Below are 9,938 nucleotides of genomic sequence, written 5' to 3' on the forward strand. Positions count from 1 at the left end.
TCCTCGACGTAACCGCGGACGGGCTCATTCGGAAGCTGGGTCCTGGACTTGAGGAGTCATTCGGCTCTTCCTTTCCTCACGACACTGGTGAATACCTTCAATAGTTCTCTCTTGAATAGCTCCCATGTCGTAAGAGACGACTCGTAGTTTTCGTACCACGTGCGTGCGGAGCCATCCAATGAGAACACGTGTCCAATTTTTGCCGCATCATCCCACTTGTTGAATGACGCCACGCGCTCAAATTGATCCAACCATTCTTCAGGGTCTTCGCCTAGGGATCCATTGAAAGTTGGCGGCACCCACGCCTGCTGCAGTATGATCGGTGTCGACATCTTCGGCGAGATTGCGGTGCTCGTAGCCGCGTCTTTTCGCTGTCTTGTGCGGTCCGGCAGTTTCCCGAACTCAGGCTCCTCTCCCTGGAGACGTCGGCTGGCTCGCTGAGCTGCTGGCTCGTACTCGGGTGCGAAGCGCTCAGGGCTGGCTTCACGACTTGAAGGGGGCGTCCGGAACATGGAAGGCTACCCCGCATCTCCACCAGATGTCACGTAGTGGTGACGGTAGTCGAAGCAGCGATGAAGACGGACGAAAAGGTCTTCTAAAAGAACTGCTTATTGGGGCTGACTTGCACCCAAAATGGACTGAATCACTCGGCGGCGGCGAAGCGTCAAGCGTCCTCGGCGGTCGTCGAACAGAATGCCGGCCGCTGTCGGCCATGCTCAATTTAAAGCTGATAGCGAACTTTCGAGATAAAGAGCGCAAAGCTACTAGAACATTCCGGAACAACGTAGAATCAGCTCTGCCTGGCTGCGATCAATCGAGATAAATCTAGTCGCGTCTTGCGTAGCAAACAAAGCGATAAAGTGATGTGGCGGCAGAGTTCAAATATCGAACACACTGCAAATATTCGCAGCAGTATGAAGCAGGGTTGCTTGTTGAAAGACCCGCTACATTCTGGTGCCGGATACTTGTCGGCTTGAGAGCTGGGCAGTCCCACACCAAGCAATGAAAATCGGCGTCAATCTCCTAGTGTTTACATATGGGACAATCTGGCCGCGGAAACAAATCGCGGAACTGAGGCCACTTCCGAGTGACGGCAGGTCTTAACTTCAAACTTGGAGGCAGCTGGGACAGACAACCAGACGAGCGAGTCGATGGAAAAGTCATGGGCGGTCTGGCCGTGGTCACTCGCATATGTGCGGAGGCCTTGAGTGGTACTCGTCAACGAGCGAGCCAGCTGGCACCACTGCTCTGCATGACGGGCAACGTTAGAGAGAAAACTGCATTCCGACCTGGCGTGGTAGTAGGGAAGGATGGTATCCAGTAGAAAATTAAGAAGGTTCACGGACATATAAAAGAAAGAACGGAGAAAAACCGGTTGTGGCTTGTAAGCATAAGTGACGAATGGAAGTACTTGATTTCAATTGGAGACGTTTCAGGAAATCTACATAGCAAGCACATCTCCAAGAGTCCGGTTGAAGCGTTCGGTGAAGCCGTTCGTTTATGGTTGGTAGGCAGTGCTCTTGGGATGAACGGTGTGGCACGCATCCAGTAGCTCGTGAACGACGTCAGATAAGAAAACACGGCCGCGGTCGCTGAGAAGTTCTCGGGGGGGCGCCGTGAGGCAGGATGAAATGATGGAGGAGGAAGGATGCGATGTTGCGAGCAATAGCAGATGTCAGGGCGGACGTATCCGCATGCCTAGGGAGGTGGTCCACGGCAACTATAATTCAACACATCCCGGCAGGCGTGGACGGCAGGGGACCATGCAGATCGATGCCGACACGATCGAAGGGGCGAGCTGGGCAAGGCAATGGCTGTAACGGGCCAGGGGAGGGGTGAGGAGCGAAATTGCGCTGCTGACAGGCAATGCAGGAGTGCATATCACGGCGAACAAAATTGTACATTCCATGCCGGTAGTATCGCGGGCACAGACGTTCGTAGGTTTCCAGCAGTCCTGCAAGACCGCTTTGTGGGCCGGAATGGTGATGCGCACAAACTTCAGAGCGAAGCTGGCGAGGAGTAACCAAGAGCCATTTGCAGACATCCGGGTGAGAGTTGCGATGATATAGTAGAGAGTCGCCAATCGGAAAATGAGAACCTTGACGAAAAAGTGAGCGAGAGAACAACGCCGTAGTCGGCACATTGATGGCATCTAGGAGCGAAGAAATCCATGGGTCTCAACGCTGTTCCATGGGTGGTCCGTGGCAGTGAGCACGGTCAGCGCCGAGGCGGACAAGGAAGAAGTGGGCGTAGCAGATAGCAGAGGTGAACACGGCAAGGCATCAGCGTCGGAATGTTTACGGCGCGACCGATATACGGCGTTAATGTCGTATTCCCGAAGACGAAGGGCCGAGCGGCCGAGGCGTCCAGAAGGGTCCTTAAGGGTAGCCAACCTGCAGAGGGCATGGTGGTCAGTAACGACGGCCATAAAGGTAAGCACAAAATTTTGTGATTTCTGACACGGTGGCGAAGCACTCCTTTTCCGGAACGGTGTAATTAGATTCCGCATTCGCGACCATACGACTGGCGTAAGCAACAACGTATTAGGAAAAGCCGGCCTCACGCTGTGCAAGGATGGCTCCGAGGCCTACGCCGCTGGCGTCGGTTTGCAACTCGGTTGGCGCGCTGGGGTCGTAATTGGGTCGTAAGATTGGTGGTGAAGTCTGAAGACGGCAGAGGGTAGCGAAAGCAGTGTCGCATGTTGAGGTCCAAGCAGGCAGATCGGCGGGCCCATTCAGGAGCTTCGTAATTAAGCGGAGGATGATAGAGGCGAAGTCGCGCACAAAACGGCGAAAATATGAGGACAAGCCCACGAAGCTTCGAAGCTCCTTAACCGAAGTCAGTTTGGGACAGTTCTGGACAGCACGAAGATTGTCCGGATGAGGCAATATGCCATCTTTGGAGACGAAATGGCCGAGTAGTGGTCAGTTGGCGGGCACAAAATTGACATTTGTTGACGTTGAGTTCGATACCAGCATCGATGAGATAGCGCAGTATCTTGTGCAAGCGCTCAAGATGTGTCAAAAAATCAGGCAAAAGAAACGACAGCATCGTCTAAATAGCATATGCAAATGTACCATTTGAGGCCCCGCAATATCTACATCATGCGGTCAAACGTTTCGGATGCGTTACAGAGGCCGAATGGCATCACATTGAATTCATAGAGGCTGTCAGGGGTGACAAAAGCTGTTTTCGGGCGGTCAGATTCAGCCATGGGGACTTGCCAATACCCGGAACGGCGATCCAGGGAGGAGAAGAACTCGCCTCCTTGGAAACACTCGAGGGCGCCATCAATAGAGGGTTTTGGGTAGACCAGCATCGGTCTACCGTAATTTTGCTTAGGCGAAAATAATCAACACAGAACCGAATCAGACCATCGTTGTTTTTGACGAGCACAACGGGCGACGATCAAGGACTAGAAAAGGATTGAATAACGCCGCGGTGGAGCATGTCGTCAACCTGTTCAGGGATGACGCGGCGCTCTGGAGGCGAGACACGGTAGGGGCGCTGGTGGAGAGGGGCATGAGGGCCTGTATCAATGCGGTGAACGACGGTGGTCGCGCGGCCCAAAGAAGTTGTCTGGTGATCGAAGGAAGAGCGGAACTTGTGAAGCAGGGTAAGGAGCTTCTCGAGGTGAGCTGGGTAGAGGTCGCTGTCCACTGAACAGTGAATTATTTTTTGCGAGAGCGGATCGGTGACAGCACTAGGCGGTGTGAGGGCTGCGACGAAGGTACCACCGCAGAGTTTCATCGTCTAAGGGCATGAGCAGGTCAATGTTTTCAATGTGTCCAAGACATTCTCTACGGAGCAAGGTAAACTGATAGGGGGAGGGATTAGAGATGACGAGTTCTGTGGCACCATGGCGTATGTTGAGGACGGCGAATGGAAGAGGTAGGTGTCGGCCTGAAGCGAGGATGGGCTATGGCGCGAAGAGCAGTCTTGCTGGACCGAGCGGTGGTGGACACGGGAACGAGCACGGCACTGGCGTGAGGAACATCGGTGTCTGCGGCAAGAAGTTTGGTACCAGAGCAAGACGGCGGTTTGTCGGCAAGCGTATCACTAATAACGGCGAATTCCACATGAGCACGGGCACAGTCTATGACGGCATGATGGCGGGATAGAAAATCCCAGCCAAGGATGAGGTCATGGGAGGAAGATCTGAGTACTAAGAATTCGACGACATACAAAACATCCACGATCAAGACACGTGCTGTGAAAGGAGCGGAAGGATGAACAGCCTCGGCGGATGCGATGCAAAGAGGTAGTCCCGAAGGTGTGGTGGTGACTTTACGCAGCGAACGACAGAATTTTTCGGTCATAACAAAAACAGTAGCACCTGTGTCCAGAAGCGCGTGTGTTCAAACGCCGCCAACTGACACATTTAAAAAATTCGGCGGGGAAAGGTGAGGACTTGAGCTCGTCGAAGAGTGCGCAGTTCGTGGACAAGGTACTGCTGCTCCTAGTGTTCCGGTTCCGCGGGAGCGCTGCGTCGCCGCATGGGTGACAAGGAGTGACGGCGAGGGGAAGGTGAGTAGTGCGAAGCGAATGGCTGTCCGCCGGGAACAGGATCAGAAGGGTGTGCTTGGGGTGGTGGTCCTGAAGGTGGGCGAAAGGTGCGGTATGACTGGGTGTAGGCCGGCAGATGTGGCACAGGGGCAGGCAGAGTACGGCGACAGAGGCGCGCGACATGGCCCGGTAGATCGCAAGCGTAGCAAATCGGCCGGTTATCAGCCGTGCGCCAAGGGTTGTGAGCAGCCGGTGCTGGGTGGAGTCGGGGAGCAACAGGCGGAGGCACTGGTGCGGGAACGTAGGACAAGGCCTGCGGCTGCGATGGGCGTTCGACGACTTAGGCATATGTTAGAGGCCTAGGCATGGGGACAGGAGGCGTCGCAACAGTTGCGCCGTAGCCGGAAAGTGCAGCAACACAACCGGCTGCATCTCAAGAACAAGCTGCGGGACTTAAGGAGCTGCGGGAACCGGCTGCCGACGAGCTAGAAGTGCATTGGCTACCTCCTTGGCGATAATGTGCTGCAACTCAGGAGTCAGGACCGGGGCGAAGCTCGAGTGCCCGAGAGGAGTGAAAACTGCCGGGCCACCTTGTCGCGTACGAAATCTTTGACATGACCCAACAGGTGACTGTTGACGGCCAGGCCGGATATGGACTCGCCAGGCACGACGGGTGAGCGACGAGCGCCAAGGCGTAGCATGCGCAACTCATCATAGCCCTGGCAGAGGTTGTAAACGGAAGCGACGGCAGTTGGACATTTCGCCAACAGCATATGAAAAGCGTCGTCGTATATTCCGTTCATAATATGCTTGATTTTGTCCCCCTCAGGCATAGACTGGTCAACACGTTGGCAGATATCGACCACATCTCGATGTAGGCGGTGAAGCTTTCAACCGGATGCTGAGCCCGAACGCGCAAACATTGCTCAGCGCAAATTTTTCGTATTGCGGGACGGCCAAAAACTTCTGCAAACATCGTCTTGAAGATAGCTCAGGATGGAATATCAGCCTTGTGGTATAAAAAAAGAGGTTGGAGACGTCACTCACACAAAATATGACGTTGTTGAGTTTCATGCGGTCGTACCAGCTGTTATGGCGGCTCACCCACTCGTACGAGACCAGCCAGTCTTGAATATCTTGATCGCAGTGTCCGTTGAAAACAACGGGGTCTCGCTGCCGGACGGCACCGGAGCAGATGACGGGGAAGCCCGCCTGCACGGCTTGGTGGATGGCTTCGGGCTGAGCGGGCATAACGGGGTCGGTAGCGTGCTGTTGCTGAAGTCCATAGCGGTGCGAGGACGGGAAACCAAACCTCCACCAAGGGAAGAGCGGTTAATTGCAGAGCTTAAAGGGCTGACGGCGTAACCTTTGCACAAACATACCAAGAAGCGGCGCCACCAGTACGGATTTTCAGAGCGAGCTCGAGCTCTCCAACGCGCGCGGCAGCCGGTCGCCGAGGCCGGCCGAACGTCTTCATCGTCGTCGATGGTGGCGCCGCACTGTCGTCTTCTTCACTGAATATATATATATATATATATTAGGAAGATAAACGCATTTGCTTGCTACTAGAGGTAAAATACAATGTTGACAAACGCTTCATTCAGAGAGAGAATTATTTTGACTCGACGTTTCGGACAGACCTTGTCCTTTCTCCAGAACGGAAAGGCTTTGTCTGAAACGTCGGCTCAAAATTAATCTCTGTCTAATTGAAGCGTTTCTCAACTTTATATCTTCATACATATATATTTATATATATTGTGACGAAGTAGACAATCATCACATTCATCCGCTTGCCGTCACTTAACATTTGGTGCAAGGTGCTGGGGTCCCTTCATCGCCATCCTGGTCCCGGAGCCTCAGCGGCCTCCGCCTGCCGTTGTCATGGGCCGTGGCTACCAGGTCCGCCCCGCCCGGCTGTCTCCCAGCCCGCCAGACCTAAAACCGACATCGCCGTTCACTCCAGCCCTGTTCACCGCCCCGACCACAAGACACGACGATATGTCGACGCTGCTGCGACCAGAACAATGACCAGACCGACCCGAGACGCTTCCCAAACGTGAGGACTCCGCCCCCCTGCCCCTGCCGTTCTGTGCGTCGAAGGACCTCGGCCTTCGGCTCCTGGCAACCTGGGGCCCACAGGCTTCGTGGACCGCGACTCCTTCGCCGATCGTGTCATCCACCGTTGCGGCAAGCCCTTCATCTCCTTCTTCTGTATTCAACCATTTTTCAAGCCCATTGTCATCAACAACATTTCATTTTGACTGCCGATCTCCTCGTTCGCGATCGGAACGATCCCCCAGCAAACCCGGGTAGAGTGAGAAAGTAGAAGTAGACGAACTGTGCAGTGGCGCGAGCAGGAGTGCTCACGCCAGGCCGTCTGCCAATAAATAATTCCGTAGCCATCCGTCTTCACATCATCCGCTTGTCATCACGTAACAATATATATAGATATATAGTGCTCTTGATGCTCCCACTGTCTTTTGTTCATCGCGCTTTTATAGACTGCGCCTTTTTAATTAACCCAGAAAGCGCTGAGCTTGTGGAAACCGTTGGAAGTTTCCGCACGCATTGCAGTGAAAGCTGGTATGTACATTTACGCTGTCCTCACTCTGCGAAATACGCCTGAGACAAGTGGCCAGCAATTGTTATCTGCGCAACGCCGCTATCCAGCTGAATGCGGCAGGGGACTTACTGCGCATGCTCCGAGCAATTAACGACAAACACCATACTACAGGCAATCGGCCTGCTAAAATATGGAGCCGTAAAATGACACGAAGTTTTTGAGAGGGCCATTCCTCTGAATCTTTTGGTATCAAAACACAACCTGAAATTCATGCTTGCTGTTCTTACCACGCTCCGTCCCTCGCGTTAACACGCGTTGATAAATTAGCCTGCATAATGAAAGCTTAACGTACAGTTTCTAAAGTAGACGTCGTTAGGAGAGGACTGCCTCTATTTCGGGCTCCTCTGAAATTAAGTTAGCCGGAAAGCGTGGTCGGTCGGCCATTCTGCTCAGCAAAGCGGGGCGAGTGCGTGCATCGTCCTGGATGCTAAGCAACTTGTAACTCTTAAAATTTAGTAACGCATTGTTTTTATTCCTTTCCAGTTGGCTCTGGTAGGAAAATATTATGAGCCAAGTAAAAGGTTCACAGTAGCACTTGACGCTTTCTTTTTCACTTTGCGAACTTCTCTAAGGAGTTTACCTTGAAATGCACATTGCAGGAGGAAGGCACCCGTGGGAACTGAGATAATCTCATCAGTTTTTTTTCCCACGAGTTATGCACCGCTAATAGAAAAAAAATTCTGAGGTTTGCTCGAATTTCAAAGAACTCCTGCTCATAAACAAAATTTGTTTTACCTAATATTAGGCATGTGATTATTCGTAGGAGTTTCAAAACGAAAGGGCCAGGTATTCTCATTAGGAAGTCTGCAGAATAATCTGCTGTCTCTCTGACTTCTTCTCTGATTCGGTTCCCTTAAAATATGGTTTACCATATTCATTTCCGTTCTCAACACTTTATCTGCGGGGAACTGAATTTCTTTACTTTAAAGGTTCGAAGTGAACCTGCACTAAGTTTTAGAATTCCCATTTGCCTCGTGCCTTCTCAGACGTGGCGGCGTCGTACAAATCAAGATGAGAAAAAGTTTAAGGCTTTTTGGCTACAGCTCTTAACTAGGTTTCGCTTCCTTTGCGCCTGAAGCATGCTATAAATTCTGGACAGGGGCACTTGTTTCAAAGTAAATAATTAGAAAGGGCAATTTTTTCGCGTATCTTATGATTTCGCAATAACGATTCATAATCCACAAATCCATCCATAGGATGGTTGTTATTTCTGCTGTATAATTTGAAAAATGCACCCCACTGATTTTGAAACACAGTTTTATGTCTTTTGTGCTATCGAAGGACAAACTTTAGAAGCAACATCCTGCTATGCATCGCAATATTAGACCATTCCAACTTTATAAGTATATCATTATCTTCCCATATTCCATTGTTGCGTCCCAAATAGAGCTGGTTGGTTGGTTTATGTACGTTAAAGTTCAAAAGCGTCTGAAGGTATGAGGGCACCGCAGTGCAGGGCTCCGAAAGCTAGACCTGCTGATCGTGAAGAGACATTGCGGGGAAGTAGAAAACCATAGGACCAATAGCATTGGCACACTGATAATATTTCAGTTAATACCAAGTTCGTCATCCATGTATTTACTGCTCCTAGGAAAACTGAGGACCGAAGCTCCACCTCCTGTTTTAGACTTACACTGCACTAAACCCTGGTCAATTCGCTGCGGTGGGCATGCACCATCCCAAGTGTCCATCACAAACAAATACTGATGGCACGAATTTTTGCGTAGAACCTAGAACCATATCGAGGTACGGGCCACCGCAGGGCTGATTCTTCCCTAAAGTCTTCTCGCTCTTCCCTTTGTTGTGTTCAGCGGGCAGCTGAGTTCAGCGTATAAATAGATAAATGATGTTCGTATATGATAATCGGTTAATTATTATGGAAAGTGGGAGTGTAGGAAGCGAGGACGAAATCGAAGAAACATGAACCACATGGCAATTGCGCTGTTCACTTTTGTCCTGTTGCCTATGTTTCTTCGATGTAGTACTCGTTTCCTTTGCATGCATTTTCCGTGATTATGAACGGACCTCTCGGAACACACTCGAAGGGCTTGTTTTCTGTCGGTCGTAGCAAGTTTCTACTCAACTCGGCGCACAAAATATGGTAAGCTTTTAAGGCAGTAAAACCGAGTAGGTGTGCGAAAGCATGTTAGGCAGTTTGGCTCATGGTTTCGTTATGCTGAATCATCGGCTCGTTAGGGGACAATATTAGACTCCGGTTAAGCTCTATCGAGGTTAAGCTGATCTGATCTGTTCGCGCCGCAGATGATTCGAGTCCTAGTCACACCGTATTTATTTGATTTATTTATCGATGATCAAGGTCAAGACTTCAGCGATGGCCCGGCTTTAAGAACAATTGGTTTGGAGGGAAAACAAATGGCGCAGTATCTGCCTCATGTATCGTTCGACACCTGAATCGCGCCGTAAGAGAAGGGAAAAAGGAAGGAGTGACTGAAGAAAGGAAGAAAGGTGCCGTAGTGGAGGACTCCGGAATAATTTCGACCACCTGGGGATCTTTAACGTGCACTGACATCGCAAAGCACACGGGCGCCTTAGCGTTTTGCCTCCATAAAAACGCAGCCGCCGCGGTCGGTTTCGAACCCGGGAACTCCGGATCAGTAGCCGAGCGCCCTGAGCCACCGCGGCGGATCCGATGGCCCGGCTTTTGCAGCCGTTTTCATGAAGTAGAGCTTTCGCTCTCAAAACGCAAGCTTACATTAAGCAGAAAAAGAGGCAAAACTGCTTTCGGATCATTTTGTTGAAAATGCTGCTTCAAAACAACTGTGGTTGTGGCCTGTCTTTTTAACGCGTG

Source organism: Amblyomma americanum, chromosome 5, assembly GCF_052857255.1.
Source record: "Amblyomma americanum isolate KBUSLIRL-KWMA chromosome 5, ASM5285725v1, whole genome shotgun sequence".
Classification (NCBI taxonomy): domain Eukaryota; kingdom Metazoa; phylum Arthropoda; class Arachnida; order Ixodida; family Ixodidae; genus Amblyomma; species Amblyomma americanum.